Source organism: Pollicipes pollicipes, unplaced genomic scaffold (assembly GCF_011947565.3).
Source record: "Pollicipes pollicipes isolate AB1234 unplaced genomic scaffold, Ppol_2.1 Scaffold_4881;HRSCAF=5763_pilon_pilon_pilon, whole genome shotgun sequence".
NCBI lineage: Eukaryota > Metazoa > Arthropoda > Thecostraca > Pollicipedomorpha > Pollicipedidae > Pollicipes > Pollicipes pollicipes.
Genome location: NW_023596576.1, coordinates 35552862 through 35578616, shown reverse-complemented (window position 1 = coordinate 35578616; position 25755 = coordinate 35552862).

The following is a 25755-nucleotide window of genomic DNA, read 5'->3' as shown; positions in this document are numbered from 1 at the left end:
CGAGAAGAGAGAGAGAGAGAGAGAGGAGATATATAGATATATATATATATATATATATATATAATATATATATATATATATATATATATATATATATAAATATCTGTAAAAAGGTATATATATATATATAAGTACATATAATACCAGACAAGCATCCCAATATCACAGATTACCATGAAAGCTCAGCAATATTTTTTTACAAATGACCAGCCCACCTACAGACCAAAGTTAGTCCCACACTGATACTGCTTTATCATGCACACAATAAATCTATATCTGCCTGAGCCTTGTGCTCAGGCTTCTGGAAAGTCGACGATGACGCATGAGAGAGGTGATTCAGTGTTTTCACGCTAATAGCGTCCGCAGATATGCCGACATTTGTAGTCATTGGGTGCCTCACTCAGTTGATGCAGTTTGGCTTGCCAACCTGCATACATTCTAGCACTGCTCTATCGCCCTGCATTTGGACAGGTGAGCATCCCTTAATCAGCGGCCACTGCTGTTCTTCTTCCTTAGATTGCGAGGGCTCCGGGTCTAAAATTGTTCGTGTTACTTCTTTCACAAGTTCATTCTGCAAAAGAACAACGTTCCCAGGCGAGCATGAGTGAACCATTTTCACTTTCTACCTCCTTTCGATCCACTCCATTCACCATCTCCGCGGCCTTTTACGCCTTCAAGGCAAGGAGCCCCGTGAGTAGAGCACTAGGTAGCACATTATAATTACTGGTCGAGGGCTGAAGTGCCATTTCGCTCGAGTGCAGAGTGCGTTCCAGCTGCTGTTCTGGAGACACGGAGGTCGCTTTGGTCGATCCGGAGACACTTTAAAAGAATGCATCATACAATGAACATGTGCTCTCACAGCTGCACTTCATAAGCACATGTGGTAGTGGGACTGTAAGCAGTCTTGTAGAAGAATCAAGGCTACATAAAGTGACGGAATGAAGTCTCTGCTACTAAAGGAGCCTTGAGTTTGCCCCTCAATGCCTCCGTTCGCCATTTATGGCAGGATAAGATGCTGCCTCTTACTACATGAGGCAGTTGTATCCAGTAGGTTGGAGGAAGGTCGCTAGGGAACAAGGCAAATCAGATGCATGTTTAAGGAATAACAAAATAAGTTCAACGTCAATAAGATCTGAAAATTGGAGGAGGGGGGTGGTAAGCTTTGCATGGAATGTATGCAGGCGAGCAAACCAAATATCGGCACCAACTGAGTAAGGCACTCAATGACTGCAGATGTCCCTATGTCTGCGGACGCTGTAAGCGTGAAAACACTAAGGAGCTCCTCCATGCTTTATCCTCGACTTTATGAAGGGAGCTGCCGCGGATGGATGCACACAGTTGGCCCTTGAAATCATTAGAGGCGCTGAAAGTTATCATGTCAGTTCAACGCGTTTCATATGCCCTCCCCGCCACCTTGACTTAGTGTCTTATGTGCACTTGCAGACATGAGTAAGTAGATTGAACTGCGCAAAGCTGTTCTGTAATGCTACAGAGACAACACCTGTGTTACTAGAAGTAAATTGATGAAATAGGGATGGGGATGGAGACGGCGGCCTGTTTTTCCTCGGCGTCTCCTTGGTATCAGAGAAATGGCCAATAGTCTATGGTATCATATGGTCAGCGATGAATTTGATACGCTGCTGTTGTGTTACAAAGATATGAATGCCTGCTCTAAATTCACATAAAAAATGCCACGCCAACTAAACCCACCAGACAACACACATAAGCCATATCTGACACAACCCAACGATTTGACGGACGCTTGACGGACGGGGCCAGCGTTCTATTTTGTATTTTATTTGTGTGCGGCTCGTTGGTGGAAAGTCAAGCTCACTTAAGCTTGATAGGCTGCTGTTGCATTACAGACCATTGCATTCCTGAACAAAGCTAACTTGAGTTTATCCACGCAAATCTAATCAGTCGGACACCCTACAAATGTCTTATGTAACACCCGTAACGAACGAGGCCGGAGTCCAGCGCCAAGGAAACGTGACCATTGGTCCCATGGCGATACAAGCCAAACAGCCACTAATGTTATATTAGCAACATTCGGCAGCAAATGACTTCCCTATGTCTGTCACGGCAAGGAAAAACTTTGGGGTGCGACAACCTGCGACAGCGTCCGGCGGCTCGTACCACGCCAGCGCTAGCATTCTACTGTCTTAAAAACATCTACAACATTGCATCACGACGAGCAGAGCTTTCCCAGAGCAACACGCTCATCACTCAGCAATTTGCATGAGGGGATGGGGCCTTTCTCCGACCTTGGGGGATGGGTAAACGAGAGATATCACACGACCGTCGTGAAGTAGCCGACTAAACCTACCCGCAACATGCGAGTGTTACGATCAGCGAGGGCGTGGCTCCCAGTTAGAACGGCCCCCAACTGGTATAAAGCTGGCCAGTACCGGTCCACAAGCATCACATACCCCAGCAAGTTAAGCCATGAAAGTCCTGGTGAGTCCTCTGCTTGCGATGCTTGCTAACGATGTGCGTCACGGTGAGCTGTTCATTTCATCAGGAGATCCAGTCCCAATCAGCAGCTTGAAGGAACTTTTTCCACACTTGGAGATCTTAGGGCAGCCTTCATATATGATATGCAAATGCTCGCTAGTAATTTTTCGCATGTTTTAGATGCAAATTTTTGCTAAATGTAACAATTTCGCTATAGGATAAGCTTGTTCACACCATCGCTTTATTGTGTCATGGAACGTTGTTATGACGTCAGAGTCACTGCGAGAGTTGCCATTTCAGAGTTGCCACGGTAGCAAATGGCGAGACTCACTTGTAGTGCCTTGTCATGCCGCACGGTGGCAGTGCTGATCTATGAGTGTGAATTGAACCTACGAGCGTTAAGTGCATGTGATCTGGCTGTTTCTCGTGGCATTGCTGCATTTTTCGTGACCGTGTCGTTGCTTTTGCAGTTACATCTTCGATAACGGCGGTATTCCTGGGTTATTTTTCTCAGTTATGTCCTCCTCCCCCAGCAGGTAAACATTCGGCAGCAAGTGGCTTCCCTATGGTTAGATGCGGCAAGGCGACCCCATGGAACTTTGCAAGTCCCAAGTTTAGGCCTGTTGCACGCACAAGTCATGAATAGGTCGGATAACCCCTTATGCGGCCCTCGTCCGAGCGACTAGCGCATTCCGTGCAAACGGGTCCCTGCACGAACTGAGCCTCGGCGAATAGACCCCCAGGTGCGTGAAGTCTTACCCCACCGTTATCTATTGTCTTTTGTTCTGAATGCATCACCATAAACTTGAATGGTTAAATGGCCATTTCTTCACAAAAGTGCAACATAGCCAATGTGAAGAGATTTTCACCTGACTGTTATGATAACACACATGCCTGGGTCAAATACCTATCGGTGTTACGATGTTTACTAGGCTCCACAAGCGCACGTGCATCAAACCCAGAAAGAAGAGGATTTAAAGTATTCAACCGGACATGGCTGTGCCTGTAAACTTCACAGAAAGATCACGAGGATGTTATGGGCATTTTAGTTCAAAACACCATACAAATGTGGTGCAGACCTTAAAAAAAAACATGTTGGCATAGCTGGAATGACTTTTTGTCCTGCAGATGTTTTATAAACATTGCGATCTAATCTTTCCACTCGGCACCAATACCTTGGAAAATGCATGACGGTTTTTGTCTGCTAAATATTTTATTGTCTAGAATTGCTTTCTTCTTCCCACTCTTTTCACCAACAGACATTGAGTTGACTTTGTCCGTTTCAGATGACAGTGTGCGCTGTCCTGGCCGTTGCGGCTGCCCAGCACGCCCTGCCCTACAGCGGCCAGGCCTACGCGGTACAACAGGATACCGCCAGATACTTGACCAACCTGTTCGCCCCCTACACCGAATACGCTGCTGCCGTCCATAACGGCTTCGCTGCCAACGCTGCGGCCGGTGTACGCCTCCAGGACTACGGTCTCAGAACCATGTTCGACGGCAAAATCCCCGTCTTTCCTATCGTTGGCTCGTTTAGTTACGTGGGCCTCGGTGGTGTGAAACAAACGGGCGACTACGTTGTGGACGAGTCCGGCCTACGCGTGTCTGGCGCCAACCTCCCGGCGGCTGTCGTCACCGACGTGAAGACGCCCGCCGAGGCTGCTGCTAACAAGATTGGCTACCGCAAGAAACGCAGCGCTCTGCCGATCGGCGATACCCCTGAGGTGGCCGCCGCCAAGGCTGAGCACGCCCGCCTGTACAACGCAGCCGCTCTCGGTGTCTACCCTCAGACGTACGCTGCCTCCGGCACTGACGCCACGTTCCAGGGCACATTCGGCCCGGAGGGCGTTTCTTACTCGTACAGCACTGTCCACCCGAACCCCCACCCTTACCCTCGCCTGTTTCAGTAAGTGCTCTGAGCCTGCTTTCCTGCGATCATATGCTGACTTTTCATCTCAGACTCGCCCCGAAGCGTTCCGTTTGTGTTCGTATGCCGTCACATCGGAAACCTGTCAGGTGTGGTGCATTGTCTCAGTTTGATGCCAGGGTACGTATTTACAGCTTACCGAGCTTGGTTGGTACGAGGGACGTAAAGGTGGTGATCGTGTTTGACGTAACACCAGATATTCTTTGAAGCTGTGGTACGGCTGTAATTCACTGAAAGGGTGGGGAACACATGCATCATAAATTTGTCATGCTATGAATGTGTCCCCTCCATTTTCGCCCATGCAACGCGCAGGTTTCACCTTGTCTTGCCCAAAGCACCATTTTAAACTTCATTCGCCAAAATTCTCTACACGCAAAAAGGAAGGTGTTCGAGTTCATTTTTTAAGAGATGTTTTTAAGCTTGACGTCCACGGCCTTTTGCACACTATTTTGTGCAGACTGTTTCGAGGTCAATCAGACATCCACGATGCCAAATGTCACCACCACTTTAGCCGGGCAATACTCAAGGTAAATACACATATGATCATGGAATTATTCGTGCGTGGCATACAGCAGCACGATTTGTGGGATCAACGGACAGCAGCTGGTCCTCAACCATTGTAATGTGTCCAGCGCAAGTTTCGAACACGAACGACTTTGTGCTATATGATACAGGAATTTGTGCAGCAGTACGAGTTATGTCTGCAAGAAGACTGGGATTGAAGACTAGGAAAGTGCAATAACTATGCATATAAATGCAAGTGAGGAACACCAAATCCCGGCCAACTACAGAACACCACGAGAAAGGGATAAAACACAAGTGCATGACAATATTCGGGCTCAACAAGCGCGCAACAGCAAGCATCCGCGCCTCGCGAGGTACTAAAACGATGACGTATTCATGAGCATATTTCCTTCTGACTGATTGTTTGTCGAGGGCAGTCTTTTCCACTTCACACTAAGCCATTAGTTACAAGTGAGCTGATTTCATGGTATCTGATGCTTGCCTCAATATCTTCCAATGTAAAATGCCCTTTTTGATTGCTCTGTTCGTGTTCAGTTGTCGTCAAAGTGAAAACCTGGCATGTTTGGTGCATTTTCTCAGCTTGTTTCCAGACTTCGTATTGATTGCTTACCGGACATCATTTTGGTTGAGATGAGAGACGTAAAGGTGTGGATCATGCTCGACGTATTACAAAATATGCTTGGTAGTAGTGACATGGTTGCAAACACTGGAAGGGGGAGGGTTTTCCAGCTTGCTTATGATTTGGTTGCGTCACGTCCGGTTTTGCCCGTAAGTATGCACATTTTTAATTTTTCCACGCAAGGAGCCGTGTTCGGGTCAGGCTGTTCCGCAGATGCCAGTTTGACGATCGAATCTCGTGTGCAGAGGAGGACTGATGCCTCATCTAGGGTCGCGTTCAAGTCGCGAGAACATATTATAGCAGCCTCTGACCCTTCGAATACCGACCCAAGTTTTCTCGCGGTATTAATGGTAGCTTTCTCCGTGGCCGGAAGGGGGGCAGGGCAGGTTCCCCATGGTAGTGACGGTAACTGGCCGTGACAGTAGATTCTCCAGCAGTAACGACACCTACTTCCTCCACGGTACTGGGACCGGTTTCTCCGTTGCAGGGCCTCCGGGTATGTCAAATTGCGTTAAAACGCATTTGTTATAACTTAAATGCGTACGGTTGTTCCACCTGCCTCACATACATACATGTTTCCTTTTGGGATATGTGATATTCCCAACGAACTGCAATAAATGTTCGTGCTAATGTATTCACAACGGAAAGGTAGCACAACTTCGGACAGCTGAGATAGCTGTGGGATAGCCATATAGCAAAAAAGTGTGGTTACAACATTTTTAACATATTCATTCCAACTAACAGGTGTTGCTCTTTTATAAGAAAATTGTTTTCAAGCAACTAATGATTATACCATGTACGCTAAATAGAATATTACCTTAAAGCCATGACAAATAAGGGATACGGTGCATCCGCCATTGTTTCGACTGAAATGATATATATTTATCACCCTAAACCAATACGTATCAAATGTGCTCAATTACAGGGTTTAGATGGAGAGCGGCATGCAACGGTACACGTTTCATATCATTTATCATTGCTTGTTGTAAGAAGCGAACTTATTTATGGATTCATGGGTCACATTTATTCTGAGCTAAAATACTGATCTCTTTAAGCTGAGACGTGAAAAATGCTGCCGGAGACCAAATGAGCTAAAAAGTAAGATATTTTCCTAATGTTAGTCAATATATACCTGTATATATACATATACAAATATATATATATATATATATATATATATATATATAAAGATAATATATATATGTATATACTATATATATATAAATATAATATATAATCATTCGGACTATTAACGATGGGAATTCGGATGGAACAAAAAAGACATCACCTTTCTCAAATCATAGAAGCCTTAGGGAGATAGCTAGGCAGGAACCTACCACACTCCTACAAGCTGACGTGAAAGCCTCTGAGAAGTTCGGCGGAGGCGGAGGTGGAGCCGGTTTTTACCGTTTCTTTTTGCGCAACACCGTAGGCCTGAAATCTAAGTGCGCCAATCGTGGCTGGTCTTAGATGCCCCCTCCGGCTGAACTGCCACTCCTCCGTTCAGATTTTGTTAGGCAACCTTAATTTCAGTCGGGCCCATGCTTCCTTCATCTGCAGGTGTGGATTTGTGTATTTTTTGTGTGCCTACCCCCCAAAAGAAAACATTTGAAATGATTTCAAATGTTCTGACCAAATGACATGAATTCACACATGATAATGCCTTTGTGCGTCTATAGCGTTTTTAAGGGACCACTGGCTGCATCCATCCGTAACAACTGCTTTTGTAAAGTCGACAATGAATTATGAGGGAGCTCGTAAGTGTTTTCACGCTTATGTCGTCTGCAGACATGGCGTAATCTGCAGTCGTTGTGTGCCTCACGCAGTTGGCGCTGCTATTTGGTTTGCCCACCTACATACATTCGAAAAGAGTTTTATTGACCTGCATTCCGGACAGGGGAGCATCGCTTACATCAGTGGCCATTGCTATTCTTGCTTTTTAGATTACGAGGGCTCAGGGTCTAAGCTTATTTATGTTCATTCTTTCACCAGTCGATTCTGCAGAACAATAACGTTCTCAGGCGACCACGAGTTGACCATTTTCCTTTTTACCCCATTTTGATCCACTCCATTTATCAGTTCTCCGAACTTTTAAGCCTTCGCAGCAAGGAGTCCCATGTGTAGAACACTAGGGGGCACGTTATTATTACCGGTCTAGGGTTGGAGGGCCATGTCATTCCGTCCCTGTGCAGAGTGCGTTGCGGCTGTCATTCTGACGACACAGGGGTCTCTTGATCGATCCGGAGACACTTAAAAGGATCCATCATACAATAGACATGTGCTCTCACAGTTGCACTCCATAAGCACGTGCCAAGGGGACTGTAAGCCAGCCTACAGGGGAATGAAGACTATATAAAGTGACGGAATGAAGTCTTTGCTACTTAAGGACCCTTGGGTTTGCCCCCCCCCCCCCCCCCAAGACCTCCGTCCGCCGTTTATGACAGGATAAGATGCTGCATTTTACGACATAAAGCAGTTTCATTCAGTAGGTTTGAGAAAGATCCCTGGTGAACTAGGCAAATCGGGTGCATGTTTAAGGTAGAACAAAGGTAATTTCAACGACAATAAGATCTGAAAATTAGGAGTAGGGCGGTAAACTTTGTGTGGAATGTATGCAGGTAGGTAAACCAAATATCGGCACCAACTGAGTGAGGCACTCAGTGACCCGGGTGTCCCTATGTATGCGGACGCTGTAAGCGTGAAAATACTAACGAGCTTTTCCGTGCTTCATTGTCGACTTTATGAAGGTAGTTGTTACGGATCGATGCACGCAGTGGTCCCTTGAAATCATTACAGGCGCTGAAAGTTATCATATCATTTTAACACATTTCATCTGCCTTCTCTCGGCACATTGAGTTAGCATTTCATATCGACTTGCATACATGGGTAGATAGATTGAGCTGTGCACAGCTGGTCTTTAATGTTGCAGAGAAAACATCTGTATCACTAGTAGTAAATGGATGTAATTGGTGATGGACATGGAGACAAAGGCCTGTAGTTCGTGAGCGTCTCCTCCGTATCAAGCGAATGGCCAGTGGTTAACGGCACCACATGGTCAACGGTGACCCTGACAACCTTCTATTGTGTGGCAAAGATGTGTATACTTGCTGTAAACTAAGGTGAAATATTCCACGCCAATTAAACCCACGAGACAACATACACGTGCCATACATTAGACAGCCCCAAGGACTTTCGCGACGGACGAGGCCAGCGTTCTATTTTGTTGTCTTTTATTTGTGAGCGGCTTGTTGGTGCAAACTTAAGCTAACCGTAAGCTTGATAGGCTGCTCTTGCATTACAGACCATTGTATTCCAACTCAAAGCAAACTTGAACCACTCCGCGCAAATTCAGTCAGCCGGACACTCCATAACACCCGGGACATAACATATCTTACATAACACCGGGGACGAACGAGGCCAGCGTCTCCCACCCAGAACAACCATGGCCGGCGGTACCATGGCGACACAGGCCAGACGACCTCTAATCGTAATAATGGGAACATTCGGCGGCAAATAACTTTCCTATGGCCAGACACGGCAAGGAAAGCCTTGGGTGCGAATATCTGAGGCAGCGTCTCGTGTGACCCGGACGCCGCAAACGGGCAGCCGCAAGATACTGACTTCCCATCTCTAATTCGCTCCCAAACGTTCTCTTGATGTTTACATGCCGTTACACCGGGAATCTGTCATGGTTGGCGTATTGTCTCAGTTTAATGCCAGAGTACGCAGTTACAGTTTACCGCTCTTGATTGGAACGATGGGCGCAAAGATGGTGACCATGTTTGACGTAATGCAAAAGACGCTTGGAAATAGTGGTGTGGCCGCACTGGAATGGAAGGGAATATACGCATTCCAATTCTTCGGTGATGTGAATGTGTCCCCTCCATTTTCGCCCATACAGTGCGCAGGTTTCACTTTGTCTTGCCCAAAATAACGTTTCTGGCTTGACTTGCCAACATTATCGATAGGCAAAATGAAATGTTTTTGAGTTGATAATTAAACAGAGACAATACTACCAGTTAGGAGCTAAAGGAAGTTTTCCGTTTTGGGATGTGATTTTGAACTGAGATCGTCATTCCGCCATACCATGCAGTTAACAGCCACGTCCTGCTTAAGACTTCAAATCCTTTTGTTTTAAAGCGTGACATGCGCAAACTTCTGTAGATTATTTCGTGCAGCTTATTTCGAGGTCAAACAGATACCCTGGACGCCTTAGAAACGTTAGGCAAATGACACCACCTCGTTGGCCGTGTAGTGCTTAAGTTTCGCACAACATGATAATCAAATTAGTTGTATCTGGCATACATCAGCACGATTCATGGCACCAACGAACAGCAAATGGGATTCAGCCTTTGTGATGTGTTGTGTGCAAGTTCCGAACACGGGTGGTCCGTGTACTACATGATAGAGGAATTTGTGCAGGTGTACAAGTTATGACTGAAATAAGACCGAGATCGAAGAACTTAAGAATTGCGCCATAACCGAATATGTCGATGCGAGTAAGCAAAACAAAGTCCGGGACAAATAAAGAACACCACGAGAGGGGATAAAATACAAGCACAGGACGATATTCGTGCTCAGTAAGCGAGCACCAGCAAACACCCCCACCTCCCTCCCTCTTGTCGTACTCAAACCATGTATTCATGAACATATTTATTTAGTTATTACTGATTGCTTGTCGGAGAGCAGTCCCACCCTCTTAAAACTAAATCATCACTGAGAAGTAAGCTGACGTCATCGTATCTGCTGCTTACCTCACAGTCTTGCAATGCGGAGTATTCTATTTAAATGTTCTGTTTGTGTTCAGTTGTTTGTAAAGGGAGTGTCGCACCTTTACATGGGGTTTTAAACTGGAATAGTCATCTTCAGGACCTTTTGATGCAATTCACTGCCATGTCTTTTTTTAAACACAAAACCCTCTGGTTCCTGAGTTACACGACCGCAAAAGTGCCATAAGGTTTATTGGGAGTCTATTTCATAGTCGCCTCGGCATACTTGACGTCATAGAAACGTCATTCGATCGCGGTCATACTACAGGCGGTTTTCTCTTTATGGTCAAAACAGCATGGCTGCTGATACATTCGCAAAAGCGATTATGCGCCACGTATGATACAATTCGTGGAAAGTGATTAGCTGCTGGAAATGTTTCGCTGCTGGATGCGTGTCACGAACGTAACCGTGAGCATTTCCGGGTTGGGCGGCATTCGTCGCTAACGGGTCATTTTTACTTAATTCTATACCATAGGCCGATATTATAAAAAGAGAACGCCGCTGTCTCCAAAAAAGTACAGCAACGCAAAAACGGCACTTTCGCAAATGTTATAAAAAGGAAGACGCGACGGCGAATCTGCCTTCTTCTCCCGCTGGCATTCTTTTCTTTTGGCATATTTCTTACAGACAGCTCGGTTGCCGCATTGTGGACCGGAGCGAAGAACCTTGCACGGTTTAATGGGCTAGCAAGACTTTATAAAATGAGGGTCATTTTAGATATATATTTTACTAAATATTTAACGCGAATTATATGAGAAGTTTAACTTCTGAACGAAAAAATTGAGCCCGATAAATACAATTTCTTGGATTATAGTACCATGAACCCCTCTTGGGCTTTGTTTTGAAGGGGGATTACCGTGAAATGCAGTGTAATAGCCGAAAACCTGTGCGGATATTGCAAGAAAACCTGTAATTTCATAGTCTCGCGGGTTTTGCAAGTGTGGACTCACGCTGATTTGACATTAGAGTGTGCGGCTAGCGCCGGAAATGGGTGTGAACACTGGTGTGCGTGGCAGTGATTTGTGTTCATCTTGATGTGATGGGGAGTGTGCGTGCAAGGCTTGTACTTCTTGGAGGGAACAATGTGTTGGCATTCTTTAAATCTAGTGACTCCCAATAAAATGATATATTTTAATACATGCTCCTATCTTTAGATTTGCTTTTCGACGTGATAAGGTAGCGATGACGACAAACTGGAAGAAACACTAGCTCCCGTGCTGCAGGGTGTTGAAAGTCAATTTACTTCTTCATTATGATCTTGCCACCATTTTGAACCCATTGAGGTGTTACAGCATGTAATTTTTTTCCTTTGCATGCCGTTGCATTAGCGATTTATTTTGGTAGTAGGGGTAGGTCACTGCAGCTCATCAATTCACATGTTTGGTATAATCTCGCATGATACGGCCGTGCCAAATTGTCCTTCCCTCCAGAATTCTGAAAATATAGCGCTGCAATAGATGCACATACTATTGTTTTATAAAACTTTGTACACAGGCTAGCATTGCTTGTGAGTCATCGATATCTTAGTCACTGCAACTTGTGTGAGATGCTCGGTACTGCGAAAGGTAGAGAAGTATTGCTGTTTCATTCTTGGATAGCACTTGACCATGTTTTTGTCATGAGCCTTGTGCGCACTGGCAACTTAATCACTTCCTTGCATTTTGCCCATCTAACCATGGCTTCATGCACTTGTCATATCTCCAGCCTTTGCAAGGTCAGCAGGTTTGCAGTTCGATCGTAATATTTTCTGGTTATTTATGTGTTATTACTCGTGTGAACAATTTTTTTTGTGAAACAGCGTGATGCCTGCAGCATGTTGCATGGCTGTGGAAGCAGAAGACGTGTTTGCATCTTTGTCACCTATGTTTTGTGGTTTCCCAAGCAAGCTGAGTGAGTGATGTAACTTTTTTGCTCTGCTGAAAAAGAATTTCTGTATTGGATGGTGTGTTGTTGGTCACTAATAGTTCAGATTTGGATCTTATATAACAATGCATGCTTGACCCATCTTTTGATGATGGAATTTGTTATGAAAGCAGAACGGATTAGAGTACAAAAGCCGTATCATTTTTCATTCTGTCATGCCACAGCACAGCGCTGAGGTAGTGTCACGATGACACACTGACCCGTGCCATTCCACAAAGTACCACGTCGGTTGACTACCCGATGTCAAGCCTGTGAGATTACAGCTTAAAATTTATGAATGACTGTTAAGAGCTGATCTTACAACGCCAAAGGACTATCACCAGCGAGAATGTTGTTGCATTACGACGGCTATATCAGGGTTAACTAGAAATTGCACCAATAATCCCTAAGCAAGAAAAGCGTTCGTAAACAGTGCAACGTTGCGCCAGCTGAGAAAGCTGTGCGATAGCTATGGTACAGCATGAACAGTGTAGTAACAATATTTGGAACATATTCATTCATTTTAACAATGGTAACTCTTTGATAAGAAAATGGTTTCGAAGCAACTAATGATCATATTGTGTGCACTAACTAGCAGATACTTTTGTCAGCCATGGCAAATTAAGAGATATGCTGTATCTGCTATTGTTCCCACTAAAATGATATCTATCTATCACCCTAAACCAATAGGTATCAAAGGTGTTCACTCAGAGAGTTTTGGATTGAGAGTGGCACGAAAGGGTAAGTGTTTCGTATCATTTATCATTGCTTGTTTTAAGAAGCAAACTTATTTGTGGATTCATGAGTGATAATTATTCTATGCTAAAAACATTGATCCCATCAAATTGGAACGTAAAAATGACGGTGGAAGACAAATGTGCCAAAAAGTATCATATTGGCCCATTTTTAATGAAGAGAGAGAGAGAGAGAGAGAGAGAGAGAGAGAGAGAGAGAGAGAGAGAGAGAGAGAGAGAGAGAGAGAGAGAGAGAGAGAGAGAGAGAGAGAGAGAGCGAGAGAGAGGAGAGAGAGAGAGAGAGAGAGAAAGATGGAGAGAGAGAGAGGGAGAGATGAGATATGATTATTTATATATATATATACATATGAATATATTATATATATATATATATATATATATATATATAATATATATACATATGGAATATATATATATATATATATACATATGAATATATATATATATTCATGTGTATATATACATATCTCTCTTTTTCTTTTTTCAACATATTTTTTTTCTCATTTTTTTCAATTTTTTCAATTTTTCAACAGACGTGACAAAAATACCCTTTTACATTTTCTCATAGTACTTCTTGAAGTACCCTGTGGCGATCACCAGATGTATTTGTTAGTAGGTGCACCGGTGTAGCAGACGCGAAGGTAATGCAGGCAGCGCGGTGATGCCAGGCTGCGACATTGTGACGTCACTGTAATGGTGAAGGAAAAGTGCCGGAAAAATCCCCGGATGATCATACCTTTTTACATGGCCTTGGTCTTGAGGATCAAAAAACGGTGAGTTTTGTGAAATTGGACGAAAAGGCTACTACTTTTTTAGCCAGAAATACCGATCAAAATGTACTTAAAAAACGTGCCGTCGCGGCGTTGTCACTTTGTTTTTTTAAGATAGGCCTGTGAAGTTAATTGCAAGCCTTCAAAGAACGACCAAAATGGAAACGGTGGAATTGCACAGCGAACTTAAACTGCTGCAAAACCAAGTAAACAGCCAAGAAGAAATGATTAGCTGTCTGACAATGCGGTTAGCCGAAATGGTCATTGTCTTTAAGGACATGCAGGCAGAAAAGAAGAAAAAGATGGTTGATGGCCAAGACGCAGGACTCAAAGACCTTCAGTTTGCTACAAAACAAATTGATGACGACCTTGACTTTCTGAAAGGGCAACATAAAAATTGTGAAGACCACACAAAAACCATTCATGAACTGGGAGTTTTATGCGGAGCCACCATGGTAGCTGCTGGGAGTAAGCTAGATGCTGAAATGCAGGCAAGACATGCAAGGCTGAATTTAGGCAATGCAAGTACACCAAAGTGCGGCAATGAACCGTACGTTGCAAGAAAACTAGAAGTGATCCAGGCCATGAAACTCGAATCAAAGGAAAACGAAGGTGGAAAAAACGAGGGAGGCACAAGAACATGCGAGAAGGAAAGGAGCGGTAGCCCAGTTGGTGAAGAAGCGGAACCAAGTAGCCAGCTCACTCGAGGCACTTACGGAGAAGGAAACAACAAAGGGCATCGACTAAACGTAAAGAGGGTTAGTGCAGGAGAAAAGGTGGCAGACGCCGTAGGAAACGCAGATGGCGGTGATGCATGGACTAGAGTGGAGCGAAAGACAAAGGAAACCGAAGATACGAAAATGTGGAGCAATTCTGATCGGTGGACGAAACGTAAGCCGGATCAAAGAAGCGGCCATGGAACAGCTTATTTTCGACCAAAACGTATCTTTTATTACAACGACGAGTGATGAACTTGAGAGCTTAACGAGCGCGGTCACAAGAAATAAAGGGAAGGAAGTAGACGTTGTGGTCCATATTGGGGCTGACGATGGGCTGAATCATAGTGCAGATTATGCTCTGGAGAGCATAAACAGCACTGTCAACCATGCAAAGTCCTTGAAAAATACCAAACGAGTCTTCATTTGCTCGCTTGAAGAGAGACGGGACGCTGGCGTTGTGGTTTATGAAACTGCAAAAACCGTCAACAGTGAACTCAGCCAGCTGTGTGCCACCCATGGAGTAGGATTCATAGATATGCGGCCAAGACTAATGTCCTGCGTTTTTGGATGCCTGAACAAGACAAGTATCTTATACACGTTTGAAGGCGCCAGAAACGTATGGCAGCATGTCATCAGCCAAGTGCTTGTTTTTTTAGACTAGATGATAGGTTGATCTCTGGTTCTGATCGATTTCATGAGAACAAATCATTTAACCCGAAGCCTTCTGGAAATCTAAGTTTTCTTACAGCCAACGTGAATGGACTTTCTACAACCACTAAGCAAGTTGAGCTTGGCATGATGTTGCACAAGTATAAGATCTGTATAGCAATAATCACAGAAACCCATTAAGGCAAGACCGTCTATGATACCCAAATTGTCCAAGCCGGATACGAAGTACTACGACGTGACAGAAACTTAATGGCGGTCAACAAAAGTAAGGGTGGAGGAGTCGCCATATACATGAAAAATAGCTTACCATACACAGAGCCCAAAATTGAAGCCTCGGACGAGCTGGAAGATTGCTGGAGCATCATTCAACCTTTGCGAGCCGATAGCATCATAATATCTGGAGTTTGCCTTCCTCCTGATGCATCAGTCTGTCGCCGGAAAATGCTATCTGACCACCTTCTGGAACACTTGATTGTCTTCGATCCTCAAGGCCAAGAACAAAACTGTCTTGGTAGGAGACTACAACAGAACTTTTGATGCAGAATTGTTAGCGCGTCAACTGGGTCTCCTGCAAATAATTACGGAACCAAGAGGTTCAGCCGTCCTGGACAAGATATTGACTGATTTTTATTCTCCAAGCGCACCACTAAACCTATCACCCACTGGCACGACAGACCACAAGACTATCGTATGTTTGGCTGCAAAACAAGTAGAACTATCTCAAGGCTATTGCTTTGTACGGCCTTTAAAGAACTCATCCATCATAAGTTTTGGCAGATGGGTTTGCTGCCAGGACTGGCAAGATTTAATAGCAATAAATGATATGGACCAAGCTGCTGCTCGACTAGAACCGCTACATTAAAATGCTTGTGAGGAGCACTTCCCTGAAATTAAATACAAATGCAAGACAAGTGAGCCGCAGTGGATAACAAAGCGCCTCAAAGAACTGATAAACAAAAGCTATAGGGCGCAGAGCCGTCATCAAATGAGCATACCACAAAAACTTAGAGCCAAGGTAGGCCTAGAAATTATAGCTGCAAAAACGGCATGGTGCAGGAAACGAATCCGAAGAATTGCTTCTGACCGAAGAGGGTGTTGGTACAGGCACGTAGCCAGCTTAACCAACCGAAAACCAGGATCATGGAGCCTTGATCTTGGGGAAGTCAATGACGATAAATCAAAAGCGGGATTAGTAAATCAGTTTTTGCAGAAATATGCACAACGTATGGACCGCTGCGCACAGTAGAGCTTTCTTGCTATCTGCCTGCCGATAACATTCCTGCTGAGATACAGCCGTGGCAAATTGCTATTCAGTTATCGCAGCTGAGAGAAAATATGGCTGTGCCCACTGGACAACTTCCATTGCGGCTAGTAAAGGAATTTTCTGTGGAACTGGCCGTACCACTTACTGATATTTTCAACTAGTCATTGCATGAAGGGTGTGTGCCATTGGTGTGTAAGAGAGAAACAATCACCCCTGTGCCAAAAAAAAAACATCGCCCAAGTTGCCAGGAGATCTGAGATCGCTAAGCCTCACACCGACTTTTAGAAAGGTTTTGGAAAAAAAATGTTGTTCCGCAAATTCTGGCGGATATAAAACCAAGCATAGATAAGCGCCAATACGGAAATATGAATGGTGCTTCAACGTCACACTATTTGATCAGGTTGTTGCATGATTTGCTGATGGAATTAGACGAAGCAGACAACTTATTTTCTGTGGTTATGTACGCTTTTAGGAAGGGATTTGACCTCACTGATCACACAACATTTAACCAGAACATGCTTGCAATGGGACTTCGCGCCGGGTTTGCAAAGTGGCTTTGCTCATTCTTGCAGGACCGGCAGCACCGGGTCAAGATGCCAAATGGAACTATGAGTCTTTGGAGAACCATAACATGCGGCACTCCACAAGTCACCTTAGGTGGCCCGGTTGCTTCCCTGGCTATGGTTAACGGTGCCGCTGCTGATATTGACAACCGACGGAAGTATGTAGATGATCTCACCATATACCAGGCGTGTCGAATTGACCAAGTAGATCGGCACTGCCAGTTGCAAGAGCATGCTGACAAGATAAGTGATTGGGCAACGGCAAACAAGATTAATTAAACACTGCCAAATGTCAAGCCGTGCATTTGCATTTTCTCACAGCCAGAAAGCCATTAGAACTACCGGACATCATGATTCAAGGAAAAAGCCTGCCAACTGCCATCAAAACTAAGCTTTTTGGTGCAGCAGTATCAAATGACATGTCATGGCGAGCACACATGGATGGGGTTGTAACGAAAGTATCGAAAGCTCTACATATGCTGTACATAATGAAGAAGCACAGACAACCACAGGAACAGCTTGTTCGCGTGCATGTTGCTTACATCCGGCCATTGCTAAAACAGTGTGCACCGGTTTTTCATGCGAGACTCACTGCCAAGCAGGCGCAACACCTTGAGAAAGTGTAGAAGAGAGCCTTGAAAATCATCTTTGGTCATTCGCAAAGGACTCGCACATCTTGCAACGCATGGGCATAGAATCCCTCGCTGACAGAAGAGAAAAGCTATGCCTAAGGCTAGGAAAACAAATGCAGGCGTCTCCCATGCATAGAGGTCTGCTTCCGAAGCAGCGAGTGGCGATATCCGGCTGAAATACCAGCAGCGCAAGCACACTCCAAACATTTTGCTGTGGTATGCGACTACGCAAATCAAGTATTCCCCATATAACCACTCTTATAAACACAGATACATTATAAACTAAGTAGTATCCTATTTCATATGTATCTTGTGCACATGGGCTGTATGAGTTGATACTCGAAGCCATGCTTGGCTTGGACCGGTGCCTCCCTCTGTGGAAGTGCCGATATCGCCTTATGCGTTACACAGCTGGCGACCGCTCCAGCTGTGCCGGCGACCAAGCCAGCAGTGTTCCCCGCGGCAGAACGCGCGGCTACCTCCGTGGCCGTGGAGGAAATTCTCCATGGTAGTTAGTAGTCCCCGGCGGCTTCTTCCGTGGCAGGGAGAAAGGGATGTTCCGTGGCCGCGACAATAGACCCTCCCGCAGCAGCGACAGCGGGCTCCTCCACGGTGCAGGGGCCGGTCTCCCCGTGGCAGCGTCTCCGTGTGTGCCAAATTGGTTTCAAGGCAGTTCAATGATAAATTTGATTCATACGGTTGTTATATGAGCTTTATAAAAAGGGGTTTCTGGAATGCGGTATGTTTCCACCAAGCTGCAAGAAAAGTTCTTGCTGATATTTTTACAGGGAAAGGTTGTACATATTTGGCTAGCTGAGATAAGCTGTGCAGCATAAACAGTGTGGTAACAACATTTGTAACATATGTATTCGAACCTTCAGAGGTAGCTGTTTTAAAAGGAAATGGTTTCAAGCAAACTAATGACCACACCATCTGCACCAACTACCAGTTTTTATCACTCATGACGACTTAATAGATGTGCAGCATCTGTCATTCTTCCGGCTAAAGTGATATCTTTTTATTACCCTAAACCTATACATATCCAATGTGTTCAAATTCAGAGTTTTGGATGGAGAGCGGCATGATCAAGACGCGTTTCAGATTATGTATCAGTGCTTGTTTTAAACAACGTACCTTTTTATGAATTCATAACTGACAATTATTCCAAGCCAAGAATACTGATTTCTTCAATTTGAAGACATAAGACCAGACCGGAAAAGACAGGAAACATGCTGTTAGAAACCATGTGTGCTTATACATACCATGTTTTTCTCATTGTTAATGAATGTATACGATTGGGATGCTTTGTATTTTGAGGTAATGTACCAATTTCCTGCTGAATTGACAACACGTTTTAACTTAGTAAAGCTGTAAAGCACACAACCTGAAATAAGACATCAATGTTCACGATCGCGCCATGTCATGCTAAGTTTGCCTCAAGCACGATTGCAACTCGTTAACAGCCTGAACAATAGCAATTGAATTATCAGTCGCCATGCCCTGCGCCTGAAATTTCTCTTTTGTTCTGATATCACTCTGATATAGAAATAGGTAACTGGCATGCCAAAATGCAAACGAAGCCAAACAACTACGCCTTTTTCACACCATAGCGCCCCAGGAATATAGACCGTCAAGAACATATCACATCCCTCTAAATCTGATATGAAAGCCCTGAGAAGTTCGGCGGGGAGGTGAGTCCGTTTACACCGTTTCTTTTTCTGCAACACCAAAGGGCTGAAATCTAAGTGCACCAACCGTGACTGGTCTTGAATGCCCCCCCTGGCTGTACTGACCCTCCCCTTCAGATTTTGTTAAGCAAACTTAATTTAGTCTGTCCCTGTTTTCTTCATCTGCAGGTGTGAGTTTGCACATTTTGTTCTGTGTGAACCAAAAAAAAAACATTGTAAATGATTTGAAGTGATATGACCAAATGGCATGGATTGAATATACTACATGTGAGCGCCTGTAACGATTTCAAGGGACCAACGTGTGCATCCATCGGCAACAACCACCTTCGTAAAGTCGACGATGATGCACGAAGGTGCTCGTTAGTATTTTCACACTTATAGCGTTCACAGACAGAGGGACATCTGCAGTCATTGGGTGCCTCACTCAGTTGTTCCCAATATTTGGTTTGCCCATCTCCATACATTCGAACAGTGTTCTTTTCACCTGCATTCGGACAGGGGAGCATCCCTTACATCAGCGACCATTGCTGCTCTTGCTCCTTAGATTGCGAGGGCTCAGGGTCTAAAACAGTTTATATTCCTTGTTTCAATAGTCAATTCTGCAAAGGAATAACTTTCTCATGCGAGCATGAGTGGACCATTTTCTTTTTTAACTTCTTTCGATCCACTCCATTTCCCATTTCTGCGACCTTTTACGCCTTCAAGGCAAGGGCAAGGCAAGTGAGTAGGCAAGTGAGTTCAAGGCAAATGAGTAGAACACCAGGGAGCACATTATCAATATCGGTCCAGGGTTGAAGGGCCATTTCGTTCTAGTGCAGAGTGCGCTCCGGCTGCTGTTCTGACGATACGGGGGTCCTTTAATCGATCCCGAGACACTTAAAATGGATGCATCGTGCAATAGACCCGTTCTCTCACAGTTGCACTCCATGAGCACGTGCTAAGTGGACTGTAAGCAGCTGTGTAGAAAAATCAAGGCTACATAAAGTAACGAAATAAAGTCTTTGCTACTAAAAGAGCCTTGGGTCTGCCCCTCAATACCTTCGTTCGCCGTTGATGGCAGGATAAGATGTTGCCTTTCACTACATGAGGCAGTTATATTCAGTAGGTTGGAGAAAGGCCACTGGTGAACTAGGCCAATAAGATGCATGTTTAAGGGAGAACAAAAATAAGTTCAAAGTCAATAAGATCTGAAAATCGGAGGAGGGGGCAGTAAACTTGGTATGGAATGTGTGCAGGTGAGCAAATCAACTATCGGCACAAACCAGTGAGGCACTCAATGACTGCAGATGACCCGATGTCTGTGAACGCTGTAAGCATGAAAACACTAAAGAGCTCCTTCGTGCTTCATCGTCGACTTTATGAAGGTAGTTGTCGCGGATGGATGCACACAGTTGACTCTTGAAATCATTAGATGCGCTGAAAGTTATCATGCTCAACGCGTTTCACCTGCCTCCCCCACCACCTTGACTTAGCATTTCATACCGATTTACAGACATAAATAAATAGATCGACCTGTGCGAAGCTGGTCTGTAATGCTACATGAACAACATCTGTATCACTGGTAGTACATGGATGAAATAGGGGTGAAGATGGAGACGGCGGCCTGTGTTTCGTGGACGTCTCCTCAGTATCAGACGAATGGTCAATAGTCAACGGTATCACATGGTCAGCGGTAAATTTGATACATTACTATCGTGTGACAAAGATGTGAATGCTTGCTCTAAATTAAGATGAAAAATTCCACGCCAACTAAACCCAAGAGACAACACACATACGCCACATATGACACAACCTCAACGACTTACGCGACGGACGAGGCCAGCGTTCTATTTTGTCTTTTATTTGTGAGCAGCTCGTTGGTGCAAACCCAAGCTTACTTAAGCTTGATAGGCTGCTGTTGCATTACAGACAATTGCATTCCTGCTCAAAGCTAACTTGAACTATTCCACGCAAATACAATCCGCCGGACACCCCACATATGTCTTATGTAACACCCGGGACGGACGAGGCCAGCGTCCAGCGCCAAGAAAACGTGGCCGTTGGTCCCATGGCGATACAGGCCAGACAGCATTATATTAGCAGCATTCGGCAACAAATGACTTCCCTATGTCTGGACACGGCAAGGAAAAACCTTGGGGTGCGACCATCTGCGACAGCGTACGGCGGCTCGTACCTAACAGGCTGATCACTCAGCAATTTGCATCAGGGGATGGGGTCTCTCCGACCTTGGGGGATGGGTGAACGAGGGCTATCACCGACCGCCGTGACGTGGCCGACTAAACCTCCCCGCAACATGCGAGTGTTACCGCGGGCCACGGGCGTGGCTCAACAGTTAGGACGGCCTCCAGCCGGTATAAAGCTGGCCGGTACCGGTCCACAAGCATCACAGACCCCAGCAAGTTCAGCCATGAAATTCCTGGTGAGTCTTCCGCTTGCGCTGCCTGCTGACGATATGCATCACGATGAGCTGTTTCATTTCATCAGGAGATCCAGTCCCAATCAGCAGCTTGAAGGAACTTTTCTACCTTGGAGATATTAAGGCAACCTTTATATGATAAACAAAGCTCACTAGTAATTTTCGCATGTTTTAAATGAAAAATCCTGCTGAATGCAACAGTTTTGCTATTGGCCGACTTTGATCACGCCATCGCTTTTTTGTGTCATGGAGCGTTTTTTTATGACGTCAGATTCACTGCGAGTGTTGTCACGTCAGAGTTGCCGCTGTAGCTGACAGCGAGACTCACTTGTAGTGCCTTGACATGCCGCACGGTGGCAATGTTGATCTATGAGGGTGAAGTGAACCTACGAGCGTTAAGTGCGTGTGATTTGGGTGTCTCTCATTGCTGCATTTGCATTTGCATTGCTGCATTTTTCGTGACCGTATCGTTGCTTTTGCAGTTGCATTTTCGATAACGGCGCTATTCCTGAGTTATTTTTCTCAGAATCATGTCCTCCTCCCCTAGCAGGTAAACATTCGGTAGCAAGTGACTTCCCTATGGTTAGATGTGGCCAGGCGACCCCATGGGACTTTGCAAGTCCCATGTTCAGGGCAGGTTGCACCAGTCATGAATGGGCCAAATACCCCGTTATGCGACCCCCGTTCGAGCGCCTAGCACATACCGCGCAGAGGGGTCCCTGTGCGACTTAAGCCTCGGCGAATAGATTCCCAGGTTCGTGTAGTCTTGCTCACCGTTATCCATTGTCCTTTGCTTTGCATGCATCACCATAACACGAATGGTTAAATGGTTATATCTTCACCATAAGTACAACATAGCCAATGTCACGAGGCTTTCATCTGACTACCATGACATACATGTATGGTTAAAATGCCCACTGGCGTTCCAATGTTTACTAGACTCCACAAGTTTACGTGTATGAAACCCAGAATTAAGAAGATTTAAAGTCTTAAATCGGACATGGCTGTGCCTGTAAAATTCAGAAATGATCACGAAAATGGGCATCTCAGTTCTAAACCCGATACAAATGTGGTGCAGTCCTCTAACGGAAGTGCTTTCGAATTTCAGAAATGTTTCTCCACAGTCTCTGCTTCGTTGCAACAACGCAACATTTATGTGTGTGTAAGGTGATATCCTGGAAAATCTATGACAGGAAAATCGCCTGGAAAATCTATGACAGGCTTTGTCTGCTAAATATTTTGTTGTTTGGAATTGCTTTTCTTCCTCCCGCTCTTTTCACCAACAACTATTGGGTTGACTTTGTCCTTTTCAGATGGCAGTGTGCGCTGTCCTGGCCGTTGCGGCTGCCCAGTACGCCCAGCCCTACAGCGGCCAGGCCTACTCGGTACAACCGGACGCCTCCAGATACTTGAGCAGCCTGGTCGCCCCCTATACCGAATACGCTGCTGCCGTCTATAATGGCTTCGCTGCCAACGCCCCGGCAGGTGTCCGCCCCCAAGACGGCGGTCTCACCACCAAGTTCGACGGCAAAATCCCCGTCTTTCCTATCGAGGGCACGTTTAGCTACGTGGACCTCAATGGTGTGAAACAGACGGTCGACTACGTTGTGGACGAGTCTGGCTACCGCGTGTCTGGCACCAACCTGCCGGCGGCTGCCGTCACCGGCGTGAAGACGCCCGCCGACGCTGCTACTACCAGGAGTGGCTACCGCAAGAAACGCAGCGCTCTGCCGATCAGCGATACCCCTGAGGTGGCCGCCGCCAAAGCTGAGCACGCCCGCCTGTACAACGCAGCCGCTCTCGGTGTCTACCCTCAGACGTACGCTGCCTCCGGTGCTCCCGTCACGTTCCAGGGCACGTACGGCCCGGAGGGCGTTTCTTACTCGTACAGCTCTGTTCACCCCAACCCCCTCCCTTACCTTCGCGTGTTTTAGGAAAAGCTCTGAGCCTGCTCACCTGCGATCAAATGCTGACTTTTCGTTTCTAACTCGCTCTCAAACGTTCTTTTGGTGTTCATATGCCTTTACACCGGAAACCTGTCATGTTTGATGTATTGTCTCAGTTTGATGCCAGGATACGTATTTACAGCTTACCAAGCTTGGTTGGTACAAGGAACATAGAGATGTGGATCGTGTCCCACGTAATACAAAATATGCTTTCAAGCTGTGGCATGGCTGTTTTCACTGGAAGGGTGGAGAAGACATGCATCATAAATTTCTCATGATATGAAGGTGTTCCGTCCATTTTCGCCCATGCAATGCACAGGTTTCACCTTGTCTTGCCCAAAACACCATTTTTAACTTCATTCCCCAAAATTATCTACACGCAAAACAGAATGTGTTCAAATCGATAAAAAAGATGATACGGTCAGCTGGGAGCTTAAAGGAAGTTTTTCTTTTTTGGACGGGAGTTTGAGCTCAGATCGTCACTCCACCATACCATGCGGCTCACAGCCATGTCCTGCTAAGATTTCAAATTCTTCTGTTTTTACGCTTGACGTCCGCGGCATTCTGCACATTATTTTGTGCAGACTACTTCGCGGTCAATCAGACATCCACGTCATAGAAACATCACGCAAATGTCACCACCTCTTTAGCCGCGCAGTGCTCAAGGCCAATGCATATATGATCATGGAATTATTCGTGTATGGCATACAACAGCACGATTTATGGCATCAACGGACAGCAGTCGGCTCTCATTCATTTTAATGTATTGAGTGCAAGCCCAGAACACGAACGGCTTTGTGCTACATGATTCAGGAATTTGTGCAGCAGTACGAGTTGTGACTGAAACAAGGCTGGGATCGAAGAACTTAGGAAAGCGCCATAGCTATACATGTAAATGCAAGTAAGCAATATAAAATCCCGGCCAACTACAGAACACCACGAGAAAGGGCTAAAACACAAGTACATGACAATACTCGGGCTCAACAAGCGCGCAACAGCAAAATCTACGCCTCGCGTAGTACTGAAACGATGACGTATTCATCAGCATATTTCCTTATGATTGATTGTTTGTCGAGGGTAGTCTTTTCCACTTCACACTAAGCCATTAGTTACAAGTGAGCTGATTTCATCGGATCTGATGCTTGCCTCAATATTTTCAAATGTGGAATATCCTTTTTGAATACTCTGTTCGTGTTTAGTTCTCGTTAAACCAAACACCTGCCATGTTTGGTGCATTTTCTCAGCTTGTTTCCAGAGTGCGTATTGACTGATTACCGGACATCATTTTGGTTGGGGCGAGGGACGTAAAGGTGTGGATCATGCTTGACGTATTACAAAATATGCCTGGCAGCAGTGACATGGTTGCAAACACTGGAAGGGGGAGGGTTTTCCAGCTTGCTCACGATTTGATTGCGTCACCTCCGGTTTGTCCGTAAGTGTGCACATTCTTAATTTTTCCACGCAAGGAGCCGTCTTCGGGTCAGGCTGTTCCGCAGATGCCAGTTTGACGATCCAATCTCGTGTGCAAAGGAGGACTGATGCTTCATTTAGAGAAGCGTTCAAGTCGTGAGAACATATTATGGCAGTCTCTGACCCTTCGAATACCAACCTAAATTTCTCGTAGGGTTTTGTTGTGGGGCTGACGGAGCTCTACCAGCCTTCCCTCGACACGGTGAATGTTTAGACATTACCACTATCGTGTTTTGGGGTACAGCACCTGAACCGGTGGGCCCCGCTCCGATGACGTCGGTAGCTCCCTCTGCGGTAGCTAACATCGGTGGCCCCCTCTCCTTAAAATGCAACATCGCCCTTATGTGGTGGCGGGGCACCTTATGCGTTATACAGCTGGCGCCCGCTCCAGCTGTGCCAGCAGCAAAGCCAGCAGTTTTCCCGCGGCAGAGCTAACGGCTACCTCCGTGGCCGTGTGGAGGCAGGTTCCCCATGGTAGTAACGACAGTTTCCTCCGTACGCAGGGAGAGCGGGATCACCCTTGGCCGCGACAGTAGATTCTCCAGCAGCAGCAAACAGCTGGGGTCCTCCACAGCACGGGAGCGGGTTCCCCGTGACAAAGCATTCAGGGTGGCCACACTTGGGCTTAAAAGCATTCCAAATAAATGAGGTACCTTCGACTGTTAT